The 27,318-nt window shown below is 36.2% G+C and overlaps 1 protein-coding gene across 4 annotated transcripts in view; it reads left to right on the top strand.

Moving 5' to 3' along the window:
• The window catches only part of LOC118441461 (protein turtle), a 194,435-nt gene that overhangs the window by 53,165 nt on the left and 113,952 nt on the right, over nt 1-27,318 (top strand). Inside the window, exon 3 of one of the 4 annotated variants that reach the window (XM_085660321.1) lies at nt 24,020-24,083. The exons of 2 other annotated variants lie outside the window; for them this stretch is intronic. The gene's annotated coding sequence lies outside the window, so the exon portion shown is untranslated. Of the gene's footprint in view, nt 1-24,019; nt 24,084-24,213; nt 24,232-27,318 lie in introns of those variants that run through there. One more of the 4 variants, XM_085660329.1, reaches the window with a different exon arrangement.

Here is a 27,318-nt window from a genome sequence, read left to right as displayed (position 1 = left end):
TTTATCTCTCTCCCTCTAATTTTCTTTATTTTGATAAAATAAATTATTTTTCTCATAAACCAATAACTCGTCACCTTATACAAGTTCGTAAATATTTTTTTTTTTTTCGTTAGAGATGAACCTCGTAACTCTCTTAGTTTACGAGATATATTTGATGATTTATCGTAAGAATCAAAATCGATTGAATAATCCATATCGAGATTCGTTATACTTCATTATTTTCGCTTTCGATATAGAGTAAAGAGATATCTTTCTTCAATGGAATGAAATATCATTGAACTCTTTTTATTATCTCGTTTTCTTTTCACGTTGATACAAGTTTGATCGGTCGAAAAGAGATCATCTTCAACGTTGAAATCCTACCATGTATTGCTATCTCTTTATCGACGTAAACTCCCAGCATTTCTATTTGAAAAACAATTCACTGAATGGTCTTTTTGTAATACACGTTCATGACATTTCTTGAGTGAATGAAATATCGTTTGTTAAAAGAGAAAACTATCAATTCTGTCGTTCTCTCATCTCATAATCGAGTCGTCCATTTTGACTTAAGCTCGTACCTAGTCATACACGTACATAGTCGTACATTTTTAAGAGCAGTAGCGAGTAGAAACTCGAAGAAGGGTGAACGTGGAAGAACTAGTGACGGAGTGAGAGATAGTCAGGGGCTGCGAGGGGTCCGCGTAGATTAATCAGAAACACCTCTTGTTGAGAGGGTGGGCTAGGAGTAGGGAGTTGAGTTTCGTTCTCTCTCTCTTGAGCTGCTGCCAGCTACCCTGTCGACAATGCAGACGCTCCTTTGTGTCCGCTACTGCTTTGTTTAATGGCTGATGAGATGGAACCTTCTAGTGAGAGAGAAAGAGAGAAAGCTAGATGTAAAGAGAGTGGGTGTATGGCGCCTCGATTCTTTCCCGACGAAATCCTCGACATAGTAAAAGAGAGTGAGAGGAAGAAGGAGAGAGAGAGAGAGAGAGAGAGAGAGAGAGAAGAGAAAGAAAGAAAGAAAGAAAGAAAGAAAGAAAGAGTGAGAGTCGTTGGATGACCGAAAGCTCGATCGCCTGTGCCTATGTACCACCATCTCTTCTTCCTTTTTCTTCTTCTTCTTCTTCTTTCTGTCTTTCCAACACGATCCATTGTTCTCATGTCAAAATTGCACGAAAATGTTTCGGAAGGTCTGTTACCGGCGTCAATCTTTTCTTTCTCGTGTGAGCCTTCTCACACTTTTCTCAATTTAAGATAAAATTCAGTTTCTTATTAGAATGAGAAAACTCCTTTATATTATCGTGATCTTTGATTAAGGAATATCGAAAATGTGAAGATCGTTGTCTCACAAGTCGCGTTTCGTAGGGGGTTTTCGTTCTAACACGTGAAGAACTTCAGAAACGTATAAAAGTCTCTTTATCTTTGTCTTTCTTTTGGTGAAGTGACAGAAGATAAGGGTAAATAAAAAGAACCGTAGGGTAAAGAGAGAAAGTGGAAAAGAAGGAATGGCAATGAACTTTCGTTATCTTGTTTGCTTACTGATACTGAACTCTATTAAAGGTAAAGGGATTATTTACCCCACGGCTGCTGGTCCATTTCATTTTACGTCAGTGACATTAATTTTAGTGCCCGCTTCGAATTTTCCTCCTTTTCTGCTTGGTTTTTTTCTTTTTTTTTTTTTATATTGGTTCTTTCGATGGGACCTTTACGAGAGTTTTCCCTTTCTTTCGAACAAGTGTATCATCGGTTACGTCACGATAACTCGCTAAATTCTCAATGTCATTCAAAGTTTGAGAGACGTGGAATCAATTTCGTAAGGTCGACTTACCTGAAACTCTTTACATTTTCTGAGGTAATGTTTGATCAAAGTTTTGAGCGCAAAAAAAATGATCGTCCATGATTCTCAACGATCGTTGCTCACTGCTCGTCCATTTTATTCACTCACGATAACGGTAGTACTTTCTCTTAGGGTCCTGAATTTAGCCAATGGTATCTATCAAATAGAATGAAGTAATCGTATCGAGTAGAGTATCTTCGAATGATTCCTCAATCGGTCCTGCTCCAAAGACGATCACTTTAGTACGATCGCAAATAAAAGCAAATGACTGTCATATACGAGCTTATCTACGGACTCATGGGACAGGCTCATGCAACAAGCTCATGGAACGGGTTCATGGAACGGTTGTATGGGATGGGTTCATGGAACGGACTCATAGAACGGGGATCATGTACAGGTTCATGGAATGGGCTCATGTACAGGTTCATGTTGGGCTCATGTCTATATAGAAAATAATACTCTCTTTGTCTCGCTCAACGTGGAATCGATGTGAAAAGACGGTAGCACGAACGACTTTTCCGTCTATGCTATGTCTGTCGATGGTTATTTTTATCTACTTTGAACAAAGTCGAAGCCATCCACGGATTCTTGGCGACTCTTACACGCGGTGACAAAGAAGAAACGTCGACGTTGAAGTATCGACCGAGAGCTCTTCATTTTGTTATACAATATGCTACCTGTACCCTGGCCAAGCTGTAGATCAAATTGGTTTATCCATTGTTCCAAGAAATGAATAAGAAGATTGCGACGTTCGAATATAAGAAACGAAAAATATATCAAAGAGAAACAAATCACAATTATCTTCTTTAAATCTAAATATAATCTAATATGATTTAATATAATCTATGAATATTTTTTTTCAATGAGCTATACTATCGTTCTTGAATTTATTTCTTTTTCTGGTGTTTCATAGGACAAAGAACTTTGATGGGTGGACATTAATGTTACTTTAAAGTCGCTTGCGGTGAACGTTCGAACGTGCAACAGTTCTGTCTTTTTCTCTTCTAGTAATAAACTTTTTCTGATTTTTGTTTCCCTCTTCTCTCCCTCTCTCTCTCTCTCTCTCTCTCTCTCTCTGTTACATACTGTAGGTACATTCTTTGTTCGACTATAACAATGAATTCTCCGTGAAAACTAACAACCGATGTCGTTCGGAAAATAATTATTTCAACTTTTCGTTCCTTTTAAATGGGAAATACAATTTTTTTGTTCCACATTTGAAAAACTGATGATGGCTCATACAACATTAATTTGACAAACTGCATCATCTATAGATGCATTAAATTATATCTAGATTAATACGTAACGTATGAAATTCATCGAATCCACTTAATTAAATGTTCAGCGGACATCAATGAAGCACGAATAAAATCGTTACGTATTTGAAGTATTCTAAGCGATAGACGATCTAGATTCATCGAGAACTTCGTTTCAAATTGACAATACGATTTTCCAACACTCGGTTTTGTGGCTTTTTTGAATGACAAAAAAAAAAAAAAAGAATGCTAGATTTCCGTCGTCATTGCAGGTAGCGCATGTTGTCCAACGCGATTAATTATTAGCAACGTGGCACAGAGTCAGTATACCTTTTAACGAGACAAATGTCATCAGTGTTCTACGAGCGTCCGCATGGTATGGAAAAAAAGCACGTGGCGAGGGAGTTAGCGGGTGAACTTGTTGATTACGAAATGTGACTGTGTCCATATTCGGTTAATTACATCGTGTATTGTTGCCGTGTATATACTGGCTGACCGAAAACGAGGAGATTCGAAATGTAAAGATGAATTAAAAGAAGTTGTTTCATCGTAGAATTTTTTATAATATCCTATGCGAATCCATCTCAGTTTCATTGGTATTGACGTACTATTTAATCTATATTCTTTGTTTCTTTAGTGTCAAATAATGTTTGCTGATGTTTTTTTTTTTTTTTTTCAAATCAGAAACGTCATAAAAAAATATCTTATATTTCTTATAAAGAAAAAAATCTTTATCCATGTAAACTCGAATAAAGTTGTTCTTAACGTGGCCACGAAATATCAAGATGTTTTTATATATTTCCATTTTATTTTCATTTTAATGTAATATCCTCGTTTGTCCTCGGAACATTATTTCTTGAAGATAAAGAGGTCTTCGAAGGAGCACGTAATCCATTTTTCAGGAGAAGCAGCGTTTACCAAGAAGCGGAATCTTATTTGCTTCGAAGACAAAGGCTTTCCCTCTGTTGTGATGACCATCGTCAAATCCTGATCTTCTTCGAACTCTCAAAAACAATATCTTTCTATCCCCGATCAGCATACAACAAAGTAACCCTCTTATTCGAATCGATAGCGTGAAATTTCATTCGAAAACAATCATGAGAAAAGGAAAAAGAAATTTCCTTTTCTTTGGCTTTCGTGTACGCAAGAAGAATTAGGTTCCCTTGGGAGGAGGAAGGTCGACATCGAGATACCTTTGATTCCTCTCCCTTCAAGATTTTCAGAAGTCAAAAGTGTTTTTTCTCTTACGATTAAGATAGAGTGAGAGAGAGAGAAAGAGAAAGAGAGAGAGAGAAAAAGGAGAAACAATCAACGCGCAAAGTAATAGTATAAGTGTTTTTTACTCTCTGGAAATAAAAAAAAAATAAATAAATAAATAAATAGTGCAATTTATTTTATTTGCGATTACGTTGATTGATTAAATAAAAATCGACTAATTATGAATGGATAATAATATTAAAAAATTATTACATTGAATAAAGAAAGAAGCGATCGGTGAGATATTAGGAGTAAAAAGAAGAGAGACAGAGAGTGAGAACAGAGAGTGAGAGAGAGAGAAAGAGGGAGGAAGAGAAATAAAGAGAGAAAGAGAGAGAGAGAGAGAGAGAGAGAGAGAGAGAGAGAGAGAAAGGTGGCACGCGAATCGGTGAGATACGCGCCTCTGTGAGGCGTTCGGCCGCGTTCGGCTAGCTTCGTGGATTGTCGGCGGTCGATAGAGCAAACACGGCCGCGCCCCAACCCTCCGGGGGGGCCACTAGTGGTGTGGAGACGAAGAGCCAGAGGGGTAGCAGCCGCGAGTGGAAGAACGTTACCGAGTGCTCGAGGTGGCTTCGTTGCTGAGGGACGAGAACCATTCACCCTGACGGCATATCATAATTATTACAGGTGTTACACCATTAGGCCCTTCTCTTGGGAACGCAACTACTCTTACAATTCCTAAAACTTTATTCCTCGGCTTTTGGATGCCTCTCTCTCTCTCTTTCCCTCTCTCTCTTTCTCTCTCTCTTTCTCTTCTCCCCTCTTTTCTCTTTTGATCCCCTCTATCTCTTCGTTTCTCTTCCCCTTATTCGCGTTACCCTTCTAGGGGGATGATTTTCCTACTACCACCTCGTGACCTTCACGTGATAGAACATTATATGACGCATTCCTCTTACTACCTGCTTCCCTGATCTTTTGTTTACTCCTCGAAATAGGTGTAACTAGTCTTTTTCACAATTTCGTTATCCATTTATAAGAAAGATTTAACATTATTAGAGATTTGATGGACAAGTTGAATTCTTATTTGAAACTTTTCAATTTCTTTCTCATATTTTAATAGTGTTTAATTTTATTTTTTGATCATTTGGTTAAAATTTTTCTTTATTTATTTAATAAATGTAACAAGGATGAACGTATAAGTGGAAATGAAAAAAGAATGCTTCGATTTTGAGCTGTAAAACGGTTCGGCAAAGTGCTTCGAAACAGGATTCTGTAAGCCAGTAGTACAATGGATTTTAGTGAATTTAGATAGAGGAATAATACCTGCTTAAACCATTCACAGCGTAGTCGTTCACTATGAATGGTAAACCATTTAATTAAACAGGATCCGAATGAAATGGGAGTGACTAGAGCAGGCGAGTATAACTTAAACACCGTCCGACAAGTATATTCCATTTACATACTCCCTGAATCACTGGATGGAACATTCGAATAAATAGAAAAGATCGACAAAAAGAAATGGATAAATTTTGTAATGTTCAGAAGAATCTTGATAATCAGTTCCATCAATGATACTCATGCGTATCTTTATGAACAATTTTAAATACGATCTAATGAACATTTTAAACAGGTAAAGTTTTATTCAATTAACATCACGAGTTATAATAATAAGAAATTAATTGAATCAAATTTAATTAAATTTAAGATGAAATTTATCTATCATATTGAAAAATATTTTTAAAATTATTTATAATTTCAGATAAAAATTAATTACTTAAAGATAATGATAAAATATATATTTATATATATATATATATATATATATATATATCATTGCAATAAAGATAATGATAATCATCGCGATCATTCATTTACATCCAAAGAGTACTCGAGGTGATTTCTTTTATGAAAATTCAAACATACGTTTGGTAGTAAGTAGTATAACATAGAATGAAAGAAAAAGGGGAGGAATCTCATCTGGAAGAATGGGTGATCATACGGAAGTACCGACTTCAAAGCACATGCTATCTTTTTGGTTTCATCCTTATAAAAAGAAAGAAAGAGAGAGAAAGAGAAACAAAGAGAGAAAGAGAGACAGACAGAGAAAGAAAGAGAATAGGTCGAGAGTAACAATAAGGAGACGCGCGCGTTATGATCTGCTTTAATACTAGATTGCTGAGGAACAGCGTAACCTAGAGATAGTAAAGAATCCAAGGACGGTGAAGATAGATCCTTCAAAGAATTCGAAAGCTGGTAGCCATCAACATCAGCGTATCTTGGCTGCTTTTTCGTATTCACTTCAGCGTAGAGAGTGAGACTTAGGAGTAGGAGATCGCGAAACGAAAGGTAAATGGGATTGCTTCTGGAATTTCTCCACGATTTTCCAACTCTGGACCGTGGAAAGACTCACTCCCACTCTGTTTCTTGCGTTTGAAGTCTCGAGAATTTCCGTAAAATATCTCTGAGTCTATCGTAACCTTGTGTCTTCGGTTAACCAATGATTTTTTTTTCCTTGGTTTTTTTTTTTCTTTTTTTTTTCTTTTTTGAGAGTAGTTTTGGTAGACCAAACACGGTCATTTTTTAAATGTTTTTTTTTCTTTTTTTCAGAGTTATACTGAGCATGGATGAGAGAGGATTAGCAACTCGAAATTTGAAAAGTTCGAATTTTACCGGAAATCTCCGTTGATCGTGTCATCGCGGTAGATTCAAGTTTTTGAAGCTGACGCGAATAAAAAATCGAGAGTCGAAGAGAGTCTAAAAATGTTGGAAAATATTATGTCGGTTGCATTGATCGGAATGAATACAATTCGATGTCATCCGTCGGTAACAAGTTTTATTTAAACATTCGATATAAAATCATATTCCGAATGGGAATGGTATGACTTTAAATAAAATAATAAAAAAAAAAAAAAAAAAAAAAAAAAAACAAGAAGAAAAAAGAAAAATAGAAAATAATAAAAAGGAATGATAAAAGCCATTTGAATTGTCCCGATCGGGAATACGAAATTAATTCTCTCGTGGTTTTACGATCGTCGGAAACACTTTTCGCGAGAATCTGTACATCGTTAAGGGATACGTCGGCCGAAAGTGCTGTTACGGAGCCTCAGATACGACGATCCAGAGACTCGTCGGCACATATTAGAGTCGTTAAAATCGATGACACAAAGTGTCGCTCCTCAATACATTTTCTTCAGATACATAGATCCGTTCTTATATACAAAAAAAGAAAAAAAAAAAAAAACAGAAAAATTTTTTAAATAAAATCTTGGTAAAGATTGTTGAATAAATTAGATACGTTTATAGGGCGTAGATTCTCAAAAGATTTTTATCAATACAAAAGACAATTGAAACGGTAATCGTTCGTGTAATGTTATTCGGAATAACACTTCCGTTTTTTCCTTTTCTTCTTCTTCTTTTTTTTTTTTTTTTTTTTTTTTTTCCATTACACCTTTAGGAAAACGTATGCACGGAGTTTCTTTTCTTTCATTCTAAGCGTTCTTCTTTCACCCGATTCGGAATAGTTCAGCCAACTGCATTGATGACTGCTCCATAAAAGAGGCGGATAAAAGGGAGAGAAAGTTGCTAGGATGCGAATAAGAGTAAGAGAAGGAGAAAGAAAAGAGAAAGAAAAAGCTTTTTCTGTTTCTCGTTTCATCGTTCACGGGTACTCTTAGCTATACCTTGATATCGAACTTATACACTGTTATCGCCGCATTTACAGCTTTGCAACGACGATGGAACAATGTTGTCTTCGAACGACTTGTAGTTGGAATGCGTAGGATGAAAGAAGAGACGATAAGATCTTTTATCAAGACAGTTTTGATATGGATCGGTGGTTTTTTTTTCTTTTTCTTTTTTTTTTTTGTTTTTGTTATCCCGAACGAATCAAGCGAAAAATTTATTATTTCAATGATCCTTCGATTTTCCCGTTCCATTATGATCTTATTTCATCGAGTATTCCGTTATGACGGATAAATGAAGTCAACGGGTGCTCCGTATTCTTTTTCTTGTTTACTCTTTTTTATTTGCATTTTGTTAATATTGATAACAGTTGTAAATTAACCGACGATGCATATTTCTAATAGAAAACAATGTTCCGAGGTTTTATATTGTCGTCGTTCTAAAATATTATTGCGTAAAACCGATATCGGTTATGGCCTCGAATATGCAATTTTATTCTCCTCAAAATATTCGTAGAACTCCGTTACATATAATGAAATTTTACATCACTGGAACGACGTTGTATTTATCCTTCAAAGTTTTCAAATATTTTACAATAAAAATACGAGAGTATAATCATAAACCGTGTTTTAATTTATAGGAAAAAATTTCGACTTATTTACTCGATCGTAGAATTTTTACGAATTTCGCTTGAAAAAAAGAAAGAAAAAGAAAAAAAAAGAAACAAAAAAAAAAGAAAACAAAGAAAAAAGATCGTAACAAATGATCGTTCGATCCCATAAGCTCCTTTCTAACAAAGCTACATAATCTCTCGATAACGAAGAGAGAATCTCCGTATTTGCACTTGCGTAATCTAATCCACAGGTTTCTCCTTTTTGCAAAGTACTTTTATTCCGTTTGATTTTTAATTCGACGAGAAACTGACGACCTTTATGACGATTATTTAATTCTATAATTTTATTCGTGGAATGCAATGAATTTTAAAAAGGTTTATCGAACAGATATTTATCAAATTCCTTCATTTTTCTATATATTTTTTTTTCAAATAATCGTTAACTTTCTAATCTACTTTCTCGCACCACAAAGATAATAACTCAAATGACATGAAAGTCGAACGACTAATCGATAATTCGCATCTCCAAGTTGAGGATAGCTGGTGGTAATTCAGTCGGAAATCCGTAATTCTAGAATTGGAATCCTCTAAAAGGACTCGTCAGGCAAAGGCTGCTGTCACTGTTCGTAGATTCGAACGAGAACGTTCACCGAAGGTGAGAGTCTCTTCTCTTGTTAAGGATTCCGCGTTCGGAATAATCTGCATCTTTCCTTCTCTCCTCTTACTCGTTGTCCTTATTCAAGACCACAGCTTCTCGTCGAGCTGCCGTTACCTCGCGGACGTAGTAACGTCTAAGCTTCTCCATTGTATCCTCTTGTGTCGTACATCTCTTCGGTAAGACGTCTTTCACCGAAGCTTCCTTTGGAGACAATTGGATTTTGGTCGTTTCCATTTGCATTTTCGATTCCCGCGTGACTGAGATTCTTTAGAAGCGTTAATAGCATATACTTCGTTCTTGCTTTGAGCGGAATAGTCAAACGCGATGAGAATAATCAGTCTGTAAAATAATAATTTTTTTTTTCTTTTTTTTTTCTTTTTTTTTTTTTTCTCATAAAACTCTTCAACATTTTGTAAATTGAAGTTCGTAGAAAATTAATCAAGTGTAAAGGGAGTTTTCTTAGGTACTATGAACGAATGATTTACATTCTCGAGGGAACGTAGTAATTCGTGTTCTCGTTCGGTCACGATACGGGAACGGTTCGGCTAATTTCGCGGAGAGCGCTTCCTGATAGCAGACAGTAACTGCTTCGAAGATGTAATGGGCAATCTGCGAAGTGATGCTTCAGTCAAAGTGCCGGCTTAATCGATGCTTCGTGTGCAATTCAACAAGGAAGAGGGAGGCTTTTTCGCGAGGTCAAGATTCCGTCTATATTATCGAGCGATATCGTTAATTACGGCATCATTTCCATTTTATCGAAGTAATTCAAACATCGGTAAGATTCTTTTAATCTTACGATATAAATATACATTAATCGATGTTCCATTCAATATCATTAATTACATCTATTCATTTATGTAGTTACTATTAAAATGTTTATAAGTAAACAATCGCAAGTGCGCAAAACTAAACAACATATATATATATATATATATATATATATATATATATACATATGAAACCAAATATTATAAACATAAATATAAAAAGATATATACAAATCTACGTGCAAATGTAAATCACTTTACACAATTGCTTCATATTTTTCATAAGTTCACGATAATCCTTACCAGGCGAGAATTCATCCTTTACATAAAATCCGTCCTTTCGATAAGACATGCTCGACGACTGCTCAAAGACAAACTTCGCTAATGCTGAAATATAGTCGAAGATAAATTCCACGGTGAAAAGGAAGTTTCTCAGGTAGGAAGAGAAAGGAAGGGGAACAAATAGGGAGACTCGTTCCTCGTCTTGCTTCGAGCTAATCCGCGAGCTAGAGAACAAGAGAATGAAAGAGAGAAAGAGAACGAGCGTGTTAAGTTCGTACACCCTCTCTAGCTGCTGCAGGTGCTGCGTGAGGTCGTTGGACTCGTCTTTCGTGACCTAGACAACCGGTTGCACGGGACACGTAGACGAAGCGGAAGTACCAGGCCACATCAGGCTGCTGCTGTTACTGCTATAGTAGTAGCAGTTTCTACGAAGCTTCGAAGGTCGTGCTGCGAGTACGATAGAGAGAGAGAGAAAGAGAGAGAGAGAGAGAGAGAAAGAGAGAGAGAGAGAGAGAGAGAAAGAGAGAGAGGGAGAGAGCGAGAGTATGCAGAGAGTGCAGCGTCGAGATGTGTACCGCTCATTAGCAAGTGTCTCAACTTTTGTCAAGTTTCGCTGATGGCTGTATGCTGGCGGCCGTACCAACGTTCCTACTACCGCTTTCCTTCTACTATACTAAATGCATGTGGCGGTTGCCGCGTTGTTGCGTTTTCCTTCTCATCGTCTTCCTCTCTATCTCTATCTCTGGGTATACTCATCTTCGTTGTCTCCACGGGACCTCCGACTTTCATACCTTCCTTCCATACCTTCCTTCCTATATAAACTCTTCGACAAGGGAGAACGGCATTGCTTTAATTGCTTAATAAGCCCAGCCTTTCTCTATTCGTATTCGGCCATTATAATTATGTTTTCTTAAGATAAAAAATTACAATCGCATGAATGATATTAAGTTTGAAAAATATGAACTCTCTCTCTTTCTCTCTCTCTCTCTCTCTCTCTCTCTCTTTCTCTCCTTCTCTATCTATCTATATAAAGATATGATACATTAATCACTGTTGCCTGAGAAGATCTCTACTCGATTAGAAAATTTTTTATCATAATAGAAATAACGTTTCTATGATGAAGATAAGTAATAAAGATAAATCGTTCGATTTTGTCACGCAATGAGATAAAAATATTCTAACCCAGTCTGACCGAGGAATGACAGAAAACAGGTTGGTATTGCTGCTGTTACTCTGGCAATTTGTGCATGCGGTTGTTCGGCCAGCTAGTCGTTTCATTTCGAAGCTTTTTTACCCTTCTATTCTTCTCTCGAAATCGTACGCATTTTCTGTTTCGAACGCATTTTCTGTCTCTCTCTTTCTCTCTCTCTCTCTCTCTCTCTCTCTCTCCATCTATCTCTTTATCTCTATCTCTGTCTCTCTCCCCCTCATGCATATATATAAATGCTTGTACAGACAATGTATATGAGAGAGAGATAGAGAGATAGATAGATAGAGAGAGAGAGAGAGAGAGTGTCGAGAATGTCGACGTATGAGAGAGAAGGGAACCGCGCGGTGTTTGCACAGTCACCGGCAAACATTGTAATCCGGTAACACTCTGCCTGCGAGGATTGGTTGCGGCTGGAGGGACGTGCGGAGAAAGCGGGTGAAAGCGTGGGAGAGAGGAAAACGTGTTCTCGCACGTAGATATCTATGTGTATGCACTTGTGTGTGTATCTCTATGTATATGTGCGTCAACGAAGAGAAGAGGTGGGGATTTGGTGGAGTAGAAGAGAGGGACGAACGAGTCGATGTCAAGTGATGGTCCGGTGACACTTTATAGGCCGAATGTCAGTCAGCTCACACAAAGATACACAGTGTGAATGGACGAGCAAGCACGTTGCTCTGAATTCGCTTCGAATTACGCTTTAATGTTAAAACTACTGCGACCTTGTTCACGGAAATATGATCTGGGTGTTTGAAAGGTAACCTTGTTTTTATTGCTTTTTCTTTTGTTTTTCTTTTTTTTTTTTTTTTCTTTTTTTTTCTATTTCATTTATTTCTCAAAAGATTTAAACGAACAGTAAAATATAAAATTTTAGAATAGAAATATATCGAAAGATATTTTTCAAATTATGAGATAGTCATTCATAGATTTAATTTAAATCAAGAACGTAAGAAGAAAATTTTACATCGTTATGGTGGATTAATAGATATAAATATTCAAGCAAGGATAGATAAGTAAACAGGATGCCGACGTAGTAATAACAAATTGATTCATAAACAATTATTCCATAAAGTCCTTGTTAAGCTACAAGGAAAAGTTGCTTTATCGAGGATGGAACAACAAGAAGAGCAATGTCCCAGGGCCTGTATCCTATTCGTCATTTCGTATTCATTGACTAGACGACGAAGGAGATGGACGCAAGAGAAGCGGAAGGAGAGAGTGAGATAGAGAGGAAGAGGAAGAGGAAGAGGAAGAGAAAGGGGAAGAGAGAGAGAGAGGATTACAGGCGAATTAATCCAGCGCAAGGGAATTCGGCTCGACTTATGGAGGAGGTTGGTGGTTTCTCAAGAGACGTTTCGCTTAGTTTCATCCAGGCGTTAAGGTCGCTTCTGAATTGGTCGATCTGCTGCTAAGGGCTGCTACCTTTGCCGCTGCCGCAGTTAGTGCCGTTGCTGCTTCACTGCAGATAGCGATACGAAGTTGCTCGGAACTCTGACCGCGACTTGATAAACTTTTGCTTTTCGACTATAAGAGTTATTCGATGCGACGCGTTTTACCTTTAATGTCTAACTGTAAAATCTGGTTACTATCAGAAGGTAGAAATAGAAGATCTATATATAGGCATTACGTTTCTTAAACCCACTTCCACTCTCTACTCTTTAATCTGTCAGCGAATCACAAGAAGGAAGTTGAACGCTCGTACTACGAGTTTCTCATTTACTTTCCATTCGAATTTTATTCGGAAAGTTCGTTTGACTTCGCCACGATAATAGCTTTTCTTAGAACGCTTTTTAGATCAAGTCTTGCTAGATCCGATCGACTATTTCATTTTGCTGTCGTTCATGTTCTCTCGTTCCTCTTCCCTTCAATTGTATTCATGTTCGTTTGAAAGGAATTACGAGTGATCTTGAAATTGAATAACATTTTAGGATATACCTTTGCATGTTATCAAGTCAAATGCCTCTATCTAAAGTTTATGTTTAAACTATATACTTTTGATTTGTCGTGACACTTGTAATTAAATGTTTTTAATTAGATAAAATCGTCATAATACTTTTTAATATTATCTTTAGATACGTTCGTTGATCCTCTATTTAAAGCTGAATAAGACAATTTTTTGAAAGGAAAGAAAAGAGACCTTGATGACATATTGACATAACGACGTCGTCAACGGTATTTAGAGGTAGCTATATGAGGGTAAAGAAAGGAGGAGAAGACTTTTAGAAGGGGTAGTAGCCGAATAAACCAGACAGGCTTGACACGAGAAACGAATGGCTCGTCGTAATCGCAGAACCTAAACGCCCGACATTTGTTATCTTTAAACCGTGTAGATGCTAGGGGTGACTCGGACAAACCGGAAAAGATATCATGAGAGGGTTGGAAGGGACAGCAAAAGAAGGTTCAACAGAATGATTAGCGACATTTAATGCGAACTCACCATAGATTTTATGTCATCCTCCTTTTCTCTCTCTCTCTCTCTCTCTCTCTCTCTCTCGTTTCAGGGGATGAAAAAGAGAAAAGAAAAGATCTTTTTAATTACATTGCAGTGGAATAATATCGTATAATTTTATTAAAGTCCAACTATAATAATTCTGGAAATTAAAAAAATGTTCGTGCTTTTTATTTCAACGAATATATAATATATTTCAATAATAAAGAATTAATTCTTTTATTCAACATCATTATTTGGATAATTAATATACTTCAACGTAACATAGGCAAGACTGGATATAATATAAAGAAATGTAAAAAGAGTAACGGCTCGCCTCGTAAGAAAGAAGAAGAGCAGAAGATATGCGAAGTTGAGTGCAGAAAATGTTGCTTGAAAAGAAGAAGAGATAGAGACAGAAAGAGAAGGGGTCACCAAGAACGGTTTATACACAGTAGACAGTAATGGACCAAAGAGAGCGCCTACACTGAGTATATAGCGGGTGGAACGACACAAAGGAATGTGAAACTAAGGCAAACATTTTTTTCTCGCACCGGCACTTTCCAAGGCGTGTGCCCACTACGGATATACTGCATACGCTATAATGAAACAAAGTGCACTCTCCGGTAATACGAAAGGAATTCTTTTGAATTCGACAAAAAAAAAAAAAGGGAAGAAAAATGAAACGAATAACCTTTTCGAATTATTCAAGATTTTTCTTTCATCGTCCAGTATTTCCATTCGAATTATTCGCAAATAAGTTAGGAGATGTATTCTTCTTTTTTTGTTATTTTTATTTTTATTTTTTACTTAATTCATTGATATCTTATTATGAATCATCTTGAAGCAAAATACTTGTGCTTCATATAGGAAGAAAGGATCATTCACTATAATCAAAAGTCTATTGTTTTAATCAAACGTAAGAGATAGTTCTGCATCCAGATCGTGTATCTTAAGACACATATATATATATATATATATATATAATTATCGATCGGCTTGGTGAGAACAGTTTGCGACGAGCTTGCATTGATAATTATCTCGGTTCAGATATCCAGGTAATTTATGCTTACATCGTTGGCGGACGTCAGATTCTACGGTGTTGGAAGCACTATAGAGAACACCACCATCGCGTATTCGAGCATTCGAGTACCAAAATTAAGCTCGAGTCGATGTTGAATCAGACGATGCTCCACTCGTGGAAATGCGAGAAGCACTGCACGTTAAATCAGATTACTCGGTAGGTTTGTATCTGAGGAATCTATGTCGATAGAATCTAATCTTCGATAGTATCTCGAATGTTTTTATAAAAACAATAATTTTATAATAATATATCTTTTTTGATTAAAACATAAAAAATAATATCGAAAATAATATTATCTCTCTGTAAATGAAGTACACGCGTTTGTTTTTGTTATATATATATATATATATATATATATATATATATATATATTATGAGAGATAAAAGTTTTTTTCTCTCTCATTATTTTCTACTTCAAAATAATTATATCTTTTCGCACTTTGAATATATAAAATGTACATATTATTTCTCGTTCAATCGGCAGGACAAATCCATAATATCTTCGTAACCTCGTAGCTTCCTACATGATGTATCTAAAAGCCTCCTCCATCTCGTTGTATTGAGATTATGGGTTTATTATAAAAGCCATATCCCTGTTGCATTTTAGTCAGCTTGCTAGTATGTATATACCGACGGTCTAACCCCCTTTTTATTCAACCTCTCTTACAGACTAAGAGAGTAAAGCATGCTCCGAACGAGGTGGTAGCGATATAAAAGACGAGAATATTAGTTGCACATGACTTGCAAAAAACTATTAGGTACTATTTACCGCTCGAAGTTTACTGGCTTCAGTTATATGGTAATCTATTATAAAAGCATGTAACTATGATGAACATAAATCGTAAAAATGACTTAAATTTTTTGAAAATTCCTTTAATTCTTCGTGAAAATGTTAACTGTTATAATTTCAATTGTTTATTTATAATTTAATAATTTTATCGCTTTGTTTCACAATCGCTCTTTGAACTCGTAACTTTCTGATATTTACAAAAGTTCGAAATAGAAATCGTTTGAAACAAAAGTATTTAATACGTGTTATATACATTCATGGTTCATATAGGAAATGCCACGCGTCTCGCTATTTTTTTTGTTTTGTTTTTTTTTTGTTTTTTTTTTGTTTTTTAATCCGCGTTAGCATATGTATTTTTCCATTATGTTTTTTAATTAATCGCCCCTAGGTAGAGGTTATGGATGATGTAACGCAATAGAGATATTTTTATACGGCTTGGTTCATATATGTGTATATACATACATATATATATATATATATATATATATATATATATATATATATAATGAAACAGATCAAAGCATTCGTTTAACGTGATACGAAAGGTGGAGATTTGTAAATAAAAGATACGAAAAATTTTTCCCTTCGTTACTTTGTTTTTAACTTAACAAAATGAAAATGCTTCCGGTATTTGTTATTTCGATAATTATGATAAATATTATTTGTGAGAAATGAGATGAGAATGATGTTTCGAAATTTTACTTAAAATTTATATCTGTGTAGGCAAAGGAATATAGAAATTCATATGTATATGTATAGGAATATTTTTCCCAAAAAAGTAACAAGAGGCAAGGAAAACGAGAGAAACGAGGTCGGCGACAGAACAAAAGGGCGAAGGGCTCGTTGACTCCGTTATAACCAGCGAACACATAAATTGGAGGACTTTTGGTGTCGGATGAGCAAGAGAGGAAAGGGAAAATTTTACTGGATTGGAGAGAGGAACTGTGTTGATGGTACTGATAGCAATTTGTTTCCTTTGTTTCTCTTTGCCATTCCTTTTGGTTTCTTCCCACTAACACCTTTGCTTGTTCATCTAAAATGGTATGGTACCTCAAAAGCATTGATAACCAAATTTATTTATATTATAGAACGAAAATGCCCGAGGATCGTATAGTAGATTTAAATCCTTCGAGCGTTCATCTCTCTTGTGCAATTCTTATATTTTCTTAATGTAAACTTACGTTATTCCGTCGGGTTAATCGAAGAATTGTTCGTGCATTAAATCTCAAAATAATGAGATAGCAGAGATGGAGAATAAATGGGTTATTATACTGATTCACCCTTCTTGGACATCACCCATCCCTCTTTACCACTACGTGCCAGTTCAATTGGATTTTATAGGCCGACTGTTAATTATTCCTCTACAACCCTTACCCGATCTTTTCTTTCTCCGACTTTTCTTTCCCCTTTTCTTTCTTGAATCCGCTATCTCCGGACCGTAGAAATAATAATTTCTCGATTTTCCTCCACCCGTTACTCTCAACTTTCCTTTCCGAGTAGCCCGGGAAGAGAAGGAAAAGGAGGAGGGTTGCCCTTAATTGGCACGATTAAATTAGACATCGACGATTCGTACAAGAGGAGAGCGAGATGAAACGCCATGGTTACGGCCAATAGGAACGTAGTATCCCTTGACGCCTGTATCAACACTGTCTGAATGTGGTTGAAAGTGTGCTTCAGCATTTTTCTTGGTGATAAATGTTTATCGATGGTAGTCATTCTATAACGAGCGCTCTTTTTAAAACTTCACCTTGGGGACGAGTAGTCAATTAGAGAGTTATTAATTGAATAACTTCGATAACAGTATCCACGTTGTTCATGTTTATTAATCCGTTATAGCGTTTTCACAGTTTTCAATATCGCTTCGATAATAGCGGAATAAAATCATTCCATTGGTCGAGCTATCGATATATTGAATGTTAATAAAACAAATTGCGCGAAGCTCGTTCGGAAAATTTCGATGAGTATTACCTTCGTAAAATACAAAAGGGAAAAAAAGAAAAATAGAATATTTTTGGAAGGGAGAAAAATAGTATATTTTTGGAAGCGTGGTTGACTTGTGTAATAGATTTTACGTGAGATACATAAGCATATGTATTTGTTCGTAGGAATGCATCTTCTATGCAAAGCACAGTAACAACAGTATGTGAGATCGAGGCAATATATACAGACGATATATCGCGAATGCCTATTGTCGATTGATCACAATACACGATAATATCAGGCAGACTCGAAAGCGATCCACGTTTCTAAGTATCTTATATCAAAAGCCTCGATTTTATCGGCGAGAAGACGTTCTCGCTGTTCGATCGTACCGAGGTCTTCGACTTATCGCCAAACATCGAGAATTCTTCCTGTCCTATATTTCAAAGTGATTTATGCTTCTTGTATTCATTGGAAGACATAGATATTCTTCAGAAATATATATACAGACTTGTCAGCAATAAGTGACAGTGAGAAATTTCCTCGAATAATTTTTATGAATTAATTAAATTTAATTTAAATTCATATATAAAAATTTATATATGTTCTTTCGAATAATTATAATTATGATTTTTAAAATATCGTTCCTCGACAAATTGAATTTATTGAGTTGAACGAAAAGTTGAATGAAACAACGGCGATCTTTGTTTATTTAAGAAATTCAATTCGATCAAGCGTGACACGTAACGTTCGAATTTAGTAGAAGAAGTCGTTTGAAATAGAAGAGAAGAAAATAGGAAAGGAACGATAATTGACACGAGTTTGAAAGATAAAGAGAAAAGAAGAGAGACAGATGATCCTGTCGAATTGAAGGGAAACAACACGGTCATCGCAGAATATTCGTATTTTGCACTCGACTCGAGTACATTTCAAAGTCGGTACGCTGATTGGAGGATCTTGTAGTCTTCCTTTCTGTTCTTCGATCATTATCCCTAGAGATCATAGAAAAAGAAAAAAAAAATGAGGAAAGAAAGATAGATAGAGACGAAGAGAATGCGAAGTCTCTCGACCGATTTCATTCACCTTCGATTATTCCCTTCGTTTTTCGCGTCACTGCTGTGCTCTTGGAAAAAAAAAGGAAAAAAGATGGAAAGGAAATGATAGAAAAAAAAGGAGAGCGAAAGAGAAAGAGAGAGAGAGAGAGAGAGAGAGAGTGTGTGTGTATGTGTATGCGAGAAAATACGTAGGAAAGAGGAGACTCTAAGATGACGGAGGTTATGTGAGGAGAATGGGAATCCTGGCGTGGTATTAGCTAGGGAATTTTCTATTTCAGATTCCGCGAATCCATTTTATCTTAAACTTCGTAATTCCATACCGCCTGCCTACCCACGAGCACGAAGGAATTCAGCAACGCGACCTTTCATCCTCTCTGGATAATCCAACCGCTCCCTCTTTACCTTAACCACCTATCTTCTTCGGTGTCCAACTGCGAGGGACAGAAAGAGAGAAAGAGAGAGAAAGAGAGAAAGAGAGAGAGAGAGAGACAGAAATTCAGACAAATAAAGAGGTGGGAGGAAAGATGATTCTTATATCTTTTTGGTGGACACCGAAGATACCACAGTCAGTTTCTGTTTCTACAAAATTTTCCTTTTCAATATCGCGATATGGTGATATACACTCTGGAAGTTTAAAAGATTTATTCTGCAGTGCTGATCGTGAAATTGTTACCGAAATGAAGCCGAGTGAATCTTTTAGTTTGGATAAGTTTAAATTTAATCATTGATAACAACGTATTGATATCCAATTGACAGAACATTATTGATGTTCTTATGATTTTTTTCAAATTGAGTAGATTAATTATAACATTTCCCAATGGTACAAAAGTAGATATCGATCTAATAAATCGATCAATTTTTAGAGATACCTTAATAAATTTTCAGTTTCATCATTCTTTGATCATGCCTAGAAAATAATACGGTTGTGAAATGAATATATCATTGTCGCTGTAGGAAAGCTCGATTGGGGTATGTAAGGGATGTTTTTTTTTTTTTTTTTTTTTCTTCCTTTGACAGTGGCAAATATATATTTAGACTCGTACGTATATGGGAGTTGCATTTGCAGTTAGATAGCCATTTTGCAAACATACTTGACCCATTGATCGCTGTACTATTTCGTCCTCCACACGTGGGACTGACAACGTAGCAGCCGCGTTTACGATATAGCTATATTCAACAATTTCGACCTAAAAAGAAACACGAGAGAGAAAGAGAGAGAGAGAAAAAGAGAGAGAGAGAGAGAGAGAGAGAGAGAGAAGTAGGCGAAGCAAATGAAACTCGAAATGATTTTTTACGTATGTCGCTTATTAAACTACGAACAACCTACTTTCGTTTTTTATATTTATTTATAATCTTCTTTTTTATTACTATTAATTCTTTCTTTACGCTTTTAAATAACGTTTAAATATTTTTGTTTTAATGCGCTGAATAATCACACGATTTAAACAGATTAGAATAAAATTTCATTTCTCTCTTTTAGAAAATATTCTAAATTTTATAAATATCTCGATTTTTAATACTTTTAATACTTTCATCCTATATGATTAAATCGAATAAAAAACAATATAATCATACACCATCAATATCATTCAGCATTATTTTGTGTTATTTATATATGAAGATAAATAACCAATACCGTTCGTTGAAATAGATCCGTCAATTCATTTCGCAAAAGGTAACTTTTCTTTAGGAACATCATTTCTTCATTATCTCAGTTACTTTTGAATTGTACAGGAAAAGATTATAAAATCGTATTATAATATGCCATTATCATTAATCATATTCCTACGAAACGATAAAAATCGGATTTACATTTTTTTTTTGCACGAAAGGAAGATTGGAAACGTTATAATGAACGGGATAATGAACGTATCACGTGATTGTATAGTCGATTTGATAAAAAAGAAAAAAAATAAAAAAGAAAGCAATACATAAAGACTGCAGGTAAACATACACCAGCGTAATATCGAAAATCCACTACAATGGGTAGGATAATCCAAAAAAATACAGTATCTTTTGTTTCCCTGAAACTCGCGGCATCAGCTATGCTTGGTGTGTCGTTCTATAAATGGTTGCAGAGTTTAGCTCTTTTACTATCATATAGATGGAACTGAAGGGGTAGGGGTTTGGGAAGCTTAAAACTTTGTCACCGGACGACAATACTTTCCTAAACACGACGTCCTAGATGGAAATTAATTTTCAGGCTGGTCGTTGTCAAATTTCAACGCGTGCAGTTTCGCGCGTATTGCTTCTTCTTTCAAACGACCCTTCGAACTCATCTCTACGATATACCTTCATTCCATTTCTATGTATGACGTAAAGAAGGACACATATAGATGTATACATGTAGTAAAACACACGTAGGATCATTTACACATTTAGGAGAAACGTTAGCAATCTCTCGTTTTCAGCGGTCCTAACGCTTGCCAGAGGGGAATTGGACAAGGTATGGTAGAAGGGATGAGCATGCTGGTGTGTGTATAGGACTCCGACACTAACGACCCCCACTCTTCGTCCTTCCCTTCGTAACGTAATTGAATCACGCTTCCCGGCTAGCGAGGCGTAAAACGTGGATTAAATACGGCGCATACGTGGAACCGAAACTCGTCGCACAGAGGGACAAAGAGAAGAGCGAGCGAGCAAGAGAGAGAGAGAGAGAGAGAGAGAGAGAGAGAGAGAGAGAGAGAGAGGGAGAAAGAGAGAGTGAGTGGGTTTCAGAGTGATTTGAAAAGGTTTTCCCACAACGGCTCCGAATCGTCGAAATTTCAGGCATATAAAAGGTAGAAACGACGACGAGAGATGGGCTTACATGTTTTCTCCCGGCCAATGTCGAGGTCGGTGCTCGTCAGGCATACCCTCTAATTTATCCATTCGCGATACTTTGATGCCCATGCTTTTTCTCTCCCTCTCTCTTTTTCTTTTGGCCTTTTACAGTCGTTGACGCAGTTTCCCTTCTCGGTTCATGTTAAACAAAAACACACAAGGTACAGTGAAAAAGAAAAAAAGAGAAAGAGATAGGGTATCGATGAACAGAAATGAGGTTTGCGTTTGATGAAGGGTTTCCGATATTTATTTATAAAGCAACGTGTGTGGTTTTTGATCTCTTCTACATATCAGTTTCATCTTTCTATTTTGTTTCTTTTTTTTTTCTTTTTTTTTTCTTTTTTTTTTTGTTTTTTTATTATTCTTCCATCGAATGTATTTTTCTCTTTCTCACTGTGAATATGTAAGCTTTTTTAACTTTTTTTTTTTTTATTTTTTTTTTATTTTTTTTTTCATTTTTTTTTCGAATCATCAATTTTGCTTCGTGTTCGGAGATATAACGCTCTTGTAACCGAAGGCTGGACGACAGTAGGAAATTACGAGAATACCAGATACACGTTGATACAGGCTGGAAATTGGATAGAGAGAGAATTGTGAATGAGATTCTATGAAAGCATGCAATCCGAAGGAGCTTGTGCAAACCAAATTGCTTTGTCTCGTAGTCCCGACATTTTCCTTGTTATTTTAAGCTTTCCTTGTTTCTTTCTCCCTCTCTTTCTCTCTTTCTCTCTCTCTTATCTTTTTCTTACTTTTGCGTTAAAAATAATATCGTTTTAAATATTTACATTGTTCGGATAAGAAACGATTTTACGTATTCTTTATAAAATTTTTATTCAAAATCGTTTCTTTCGAAAGTACAAACGTTATTCATCCAACATACATATCTTGTTCACCTGACAATGTTTACGAAATTTATGAATGTTACGATTATTTCGGGAGGATCCTCTGAGAAACCATCAATCTCGACGACCCAGTTTCACTTGCAAGCGAGGCAGATAGGGAGAAAGAGAAAGAAAGAGCGAGCTAGGATTCTTTCGTACCTACCGTACGTTTATGACGGAGTTGCTCTCAAACTGTTTTGTAAGAAAGATAAATAGGCATCTTCGATAAAACTTACTCGATGCTCTTTCTCTCTCTCTCTCTCTCTCATTCTCTGTGGGCAGTTCCACCATTGAATTATATTATTATATTAGTTTTAATTTATTGCTTTTGCATGTTTGATACGTGCCGTGATTTGTTTCTAAAACGTACGATTAAACTCACCCCTTGTTTAATGTCACTATAATAGAATTTCTATGATTTTTCGTCTTTCTCTTTTTTTTTCCTTTTCTATAGAATCATTAAGTATACCTTTCTAATAAGGCTTTAAAATTCATGAGATAACGATAATTTGTTACTTTTTGAAAATCCCTTTTCGAGAATATTTTGTCTAGACTTATTGTTAATAGAAACTTTGGCGACGTTAAAAAGCTTAACGTGTTTCGCCGATTCCCGTTTGAAACACATTGGTAACTTTCGATAGTACCTTAACATTCGGAACATGTACCTTGAGTTAAGTAACTCGCACGTGACAGGAAGATACAAAGCACCCTTAAGGAATTCGAAACCACCATTTGTCGATGGTTCTCCCTCCGACAGAAGCTCAGAACGATTATATCGTAGATTTACTTTCTCCCAAAGGTGAGGAATACAAAGCGCAAAAAGAAATATCGAAATAGTCGAGTTTTTCGTTGAACTTTCGATAAGATGTTTCTCAAGAAAGTAATTTAAGAAGATGCATCGACCGATGACGAATACGAAACTTATGGGGTAGGGGGAGTTAAAGAGGATGGCGCTTGGGATCAGGACTCGCGATTTACCGCAGTAATTACCAAAATTACTGCACCGCATAATGACGGTAATTATCGCCGTAATTCGTGGTAATTGCAGCGGCAATTACAGAATGCGAACACCGAAGCCCGAATACGATGGGGTTAAAGGTTGTAGGTATCGTTGACTGGCGACAGCGTCTTCCTGGATTTTCCTTCCTTCCTTCCTTCCTTCCTTTCTTCCTTCCTTCCTTCCTCTTCTCGAGTTCGATCCTTCGTACCTTGTTATCGATCCTTGTCGAACGAAAATGGTCATACAATAGGATAACTTCGATATCTCGTTTTTCCAATTCTTTTTTTCTTGAAGGAAAAGTCCTTGATAGTAAAGGAACGTTCTCAATTCCTTTTTCAACTCTAATTGCGTATTATCGGTCAGAAAACTCGTGAATAATATTTGAAGAGTGGTTATCGTCGCTTCAATGGAAAATTTCCTTTCCTTTTCTCTGATAATTTTCAATCCTATTTAAGAATTATTTTCAAGGGTCCGCTCGAAACGATGAGTATAATTAAAGGAAGGATACAATCATTTCGTTGTTACAAAAGGAATCGTTATTTTTTTTTTCTGTTACAGGAACGAATCGTTACGGTGAATGAAGATTCTTGGCACTGGATGAGTTTATTCAACAGTTACCAAGGTAAAAAGTAAAGAAAGAATAGAAAGTCGAGACTCGAGCCGAAAACAAGCCCAGAATTACGGTTATCATGGAGGCGACTGCGAGGTCTTGCATACTAAACTACTTTCCTGTGACTTTTGCCCTTAACTTCCACCCTTAAATTTTCCTGGTAAGCTTCTTCTAATTATCCTGCCTTCTTTTAATTGTCTCTTGCGTGCGACGAAGGGGATAGTCATGTTTACCAATTATCTACGAACGAGGCAAATTCGTTTTTTCTTTTTTGAGTATCGAAAATAACGCGAACAAGTTAATTTCTCGAGGTAAGATGTCGTCACGGGCTTTGATAAAAGTCACTGTTCATTCCTGGCCTGGGTTGCGTCTTTAAAATTAAAAGGGGTCGTGAAACTCGGATGGAAATGCAAAGTAGCAAGTTGAAAATGAGAGAGCGGACTATTTTTAATCTTGCATTGACTCTCGAAAGTCCCAACGCGTCGTCTCGCTTGGAGTTTAAGAGACGAAAAGACGTCGATTTAATGGCGGACGCTGCTTTTCTCTTTCTCTCTCTCTCTCTCTCTCTCTCTCTTTTTCTCAGAGCAAGGGAGAGTGAAAGATGAGAGAAAGAGAGAGAAAGAGAGAGAGTGGGGGGGGGTTGTGAGTTCTTGCACGGAGGAAAAGGGCGAATCCTCGAGGCGTACGAGGAGAGACCGAATCCGAGGCTTTTTCCTCTTAATGACTCGCGAAAAATTTTCAATGCGTCCCGACGGCCCGTCTTTTCATGAGGAATAATAAATGGCGGATGGCATCGGAGAGCAGAGCAGAAATGCGATGGGCGACGAGGTGCCATCGTTGGAAATGTGCGAAGCTTAGAACATGTTAGAGAGAGAGAGAGAGAGAGAGAGAGAGAGAGAAGAATGAAAGAAAAAAGGAAAAAGAAAAGGAAGGAACATCGTTGCTTTCCAAAGAGGTTAAAAGAAAATCTACAGAGAAAAGAAGAGAGAGAGAGAGAGAGAGAGAGAGAGAGAGAGAGAGAGGAATAGAAGGAGGGTACTGGCCGGTACTCTCCTGGCAGCCATAACACTTTTGTATATTTATCACTCTTTGAAAAATGTCGTTGGAGGTCTTCTGAGTCTAGGGAGATGATACCGCCAAAGACTATTCGTCAAAGTAACCGGAAAGTTTGTCACGACCTTGTCCTTCTTCTTATTCGTTTCTTTTTTTGTTATAGTTTCTTTTAAGAATTAACGCAAGACATATTCAAAGATTACAGAAATTCGCATTCTTACATCCTCTTACTTTTCTTTGATATATTCCTTCCTCTACAGAAGTAGGACTGTTAAGCTTAGAAAAGTACCATTCGAAAGGTTTACAAAACTTGATCCTTGCTTACCAATCTACACTCACAAAGTGATCCTTTGAAAGTTTCAAAGGTATCGAGAGTGATCGACCAAAATTTATCCTCCCGTAAGGTTTAACGCTAGTAGTATTCCTATAGTGAGGCCCGAAGGGACTTAACCCATGACACGATACTAAGAAGACCACTCTGAACTTTCTCTTAAGACGGATCGTTTCTCCGTAGAGACGATCTTACACCCTTCCGGTTCTCTACAATGTTCCTTTCCATCTCGGTCCGCTTCCTTCGCTTTTATCTCCTGAGAGGTTTACCATGACTCTGAGTAATAGTTTCCTTCGAATAAATGTATTCCGTGTGTTCTCGAAGAGGGAAGTAATTATTTGGAAAAAGTAGCGAGACGTACTGTACAGTCGAACAAATGGGGAAGGGATTATGTACCGTCTATGGTCAGACTGAAAAAGAGTTAAGGAACTTGTGTGTGTACGATTAAGCGATATAGAAAAAGGATAAATAATAAAAAAATTTCAATTTATTTTTGCGAATTTGACGTACTAACGGTATTTGGATGGGATTAAAATTGTTTTCGTTTAATTGGCCATGATAATTAATTCCTGAACTTAAAATCTCAGGTACAATGTTGGTTAATATCAGTCTGTTGGGTCCTACGTTCGATCCCGAAGAACGAAGTTAAACTGGAAAATGTATAATCTCGCAAGAGAGTTTTATTAAGTGGAGCGCTTGGTGGCTGTAGTAAAGTTACTCAAACTCTTAGGCTATACTTGGGCGGTTTAATGAAAGCTATTGTTCGACTCATTCGAAATAGCGAGCTTTTAGGAATTTTGTTCGGAGTATCGCGGATTCTCGGATTTAAACTTTGCACCGAAAATCTTGCATTAAGAATATTTTGTCAAAGTGACTACTCTAATTTACATTTTTGCCATATCCTGCTTTCGAAATTCGCAAATGCTTTTATCTGAGATCTAGTCGGATATCTTTCTAGATTTTACGAAAAATAACAAAGTATAATCCTTTCTATATTTCTTAAATTTGTCTGATTAAATACGATATTATCCCTTTAACGTATTTTACTTTTTAATCACTATTTATTATATTATATATAAAACTATAATACTCTGTTACTTTTCATAAGTTCAAATTTTCGTTACGCAAGCTTTTTATTTCGTATCGAATGAAATCCAGATGTAGACTAATTTAAGTTGTAGTATTTGATACAAAGAAAATATTGTCGCATGTTAGGATTGAAGAGAGGAAATAAAGAAAGAATATCGCTCACAATGGGACACCAATATGGAATGACTTTATGTGCCGTCATGTCGAATTCGAAAGGAAATAATAGTACGAGAAAGTAGATAAGTAGACGGAGAAAAAAAATTAAGAAAGGAAATGAATGTGATAGTAATTCGTTAAAGCGATAGAATATTTTTTAAAGCCCATCGACTTCTTTTTTTTCTTTTCCCTTTTTTCCTTTTTTCTCTTTTCTCAAACTTCGTCGAATTCATTCTACTCATACGTACGAGTCTAAGTGGATTTTCTTTCGACGTTTAATCCTGTACCTCGTTACTCGAGCTTTTGGATGAAAATTTGTCTTGTTAGCGTGCGGTCTACACGCGGACTCATTGCGACTACTTCACGATTAATTTTTCAATGCGGTTGCTCGCAGTAAATAGTTGAACCATATTATTTCCTTTTCCTCTCTTTTTTCCTCTTTTCTATTTTTTTTTTTCTTTTTTTTTTTAAAGAAATCACGAAGTATCCCGTATTATCAATTCCATCCTGAGAATGTTAAAGATTAACGAGTAACATACTTTGAAAATATAGAAATAAAAAAGAAATAAAATGGAAGGAAAATGAAAAAGTGATTCTAGCATTCCCAAGAGGACAAAA

This window comes from Vespa mandarinia, chromosome 11 (assembly GCF_050613455.1).
Source record: "Vespa mandarinia isolate Hongniang chromosome 11, ASM5061345v1, whole genome shotgun sequence".
In the NCBI taxonomy this organism is placed as follows: Eukaryota; Metazoa; Arthropoda; class Insecta; order Hymenoptera; family Vespidae; genus Vespa; species Vespa mandarinia.
Note: the sequence above shows the minus strand (reverse complement) of the source record. Positions and strands in the feature narration are given on the sequence as shown.